Source organism: Brienomyrus brachyistius, chromosome 10, assembly GCF_023856365.1.
Source record: "Brienomyrus brachyistius isolate T26 chromosome 10, BBRACH_0.4, whole genome shotgun sequence".
Taxonomy (NCBI): Eukaryota; Metazoa; Chordata; class Actinopteri; order Osteoglossiformes; family Mormyridae; genus Brienomyrus; species Brienomyrus brachyistius.
The window spans coordinates 27,684,876-27,687,166 of record NC_064542.1 but is presented as its reverse complement, the minus strand read 5'-3'; the positions used below and the strand labels follow the sequence as shown (position 1 = coordinate 27,687,166).

The window sequence follows — 2,291 nt, the reverse complement described above, 5'->3', positions numbered from 1 at the left end:
GAAATAAATAATAATGGATACTGTACTAATCCCCATGATGAAATTCTTTTTATGCCTCCCGCCAACTTGCTCCCTGTAGGTGAGAGCAAGCTGGCTATGAAGGGCAGCACCCAGGGAGCTTGGGGGTGGGGGGGGGGCTCAAGGCCCCGCAGATAGGTCGACGGCAGGCTTGAACCAGTTATTTTCTGATCACAGGCACAGAGGCTTAGCTCACAGAAACACACGTTGTCCTAAGAGACATTTGCCTTGAATCCTGGACCCTCAGATTAAAAGCACTGCCTGAACTAAGCAGGCTGTTAAAGAGAGCTGGAGATGCCGGGGTTTGAACCCGGGGCCTCATACATGCGAAGCATGCGCTCTACCACTGAGCTACATCCCCACACACACAGAGGAGGAGCAAACGCGAAAACAGCCATGCAGAATTATGACAGATTACATATATATATACATACATACATATATATATATATATATATATACATACATATATATATATACACACACACACATATATATACACAGTCACATTCACACCACACATGTCAATACACATTCACACCAATCTAACCCATGCATATATGTATATATGTGTCCTCATAGAAAGACATAATGGTCAGTTCATGTCTGACTTTTGGGAAGCTGTTGCCTGGCAGAGGGAACAGAGACTGCGTATCTGTGTACAGATGTATGTCTTGGAAAGGTGTTGACTGTTCAGCTGTAAAACAGGAAAACAGTTACAGAAAAGTGATGATTTGCATTTATGTTTTCTTTGTATTTGTCATCGTCCGCATGCAAATTGGATTCCTGTTATTTTCACAGGACGCACAGTGATCCGGCCATCTTTCCCAAGGATAGGACACGCTCTGGGCATTTAAATGACATACAAAGACCAGGCCAAAGACAGAAAGCACCCAGTTAGAAACCCACCAGGCAGTAGTGTCTGCCTGCACAGTCCAGAAGCTGCAGAAAACTCAGAATTGCGTGTGTGTATCCCTTAATATAAATCTCTAAGGAGTTACTGATATCTTGTTGGATGGCTAGATGAACAGCACTTCAGTTCCCAAACCTCTCCTCAGGGGGGCACCCCAGCCATTCCATGTATTTGTTGAATTTCCCCACCAGCAAACTTAATTAACTTCACAGCGATTATCTGCAACAAACACGGATCTCCAACCAGCTAACCTATGGAGCGCTTGGGCTCACTGTCACCGGAATGAGATTTGAAAACAGCGTGATCAAAAAACTACAGAATACATACAGGTTCAAATACGGGTCCTTCAGCATGACAATAGCGATCTCTGACTAACAGAGCTACGTACAAAATCACCAAGTACAGTAAAAAAAAAAAAAAAAAAAACGGCATAATTGACAGAAATTTTAACCCAGGTCCTTCAGAGCGACACCAATCACCAGTAAAGCTATCCAACCCAGTATCTGACAGGAACTGAAATCTGATGCATATATACACCAAGAACATTAACAGTCCAAAAAAAAACTACAGAACAGATACAGGCTTTAAACTGTGTCCATCAACAGAACAGAGGAACCTCGAGTGTAGCGTGCCCCCTAGTGGGGGAAGGGGAGGCAGCAGGCAAGTGGGAGCACATCCAAGCTTGCCAGTAGCCTCTTCAGAAGACGGCGCTACATGCGGTTGCCTCTGTTGCCTACATGATCAAGCATCTCAAGCATAAGGGCACAGGCAGCACAGGGTACGAAGCAAGAGAACACACTGGATGGGATCGTTTTCTTCGATTAAAGTTCCGGGTATCATCCAGCATCCTTATTCTATCGTGTTTCTTGTTTATTGGAACATCACTTCAAATGTCAACTGCAATCGATACAATCGAACTTGCAGTTACTGAGTTAGTCGTCTCATTGAATAAAAACTTTGGAGTAAACCGTTCAACACGCACTGACGTTACATTATAGTCAGTCTTCCTGTCAAATACACAAATAAAGAACGTGCTTAGCTTGCATTAGTTTTCCTGCAGTGTATCAATCAATACCAAGCCTGATTTAAGCTCGGCTTTAAAGTGACAGTCATGCGGTGACGTAACTGAGGGATGCCCCTTGTGCAGGCATGCACTCTTTCCCTCCACCACCTCCCCCCTCCGGCATTCCTGAGACGTGGCAGCGAAATCCCTTGGCCAGAGGACATCTAGAAAATTCATCCATTTGTCCCGTTACGATTGGGCTATCAGTGACTCTCGTATGCCTCTATTGGCGAAAGTCGCTGTCAATCATATTTTGCTAAAGCCCATTGGCCGTTAGTAGGGGGGTGGGGCTTGTTT

General features: G+C 44.7%; 1 non-coding gene across 1 annotated transcript; it reads right to left on the bottom strand.

Annotated features, from left to right (window-relative positions):
* Positions 1-307: 307 nt before the first annotated feature.
* Positions 308-379, bottom strand: trnaa-cgc (transfer RNA alanine (anticodon CGC)). Its single transcript has one exon. It is a non-coding gene; the product is annotated as a tRNA-Ala (tRNA).
* Between the last annotated feature and the right edge of the window lie 1,912 nt (positions 380-2,291).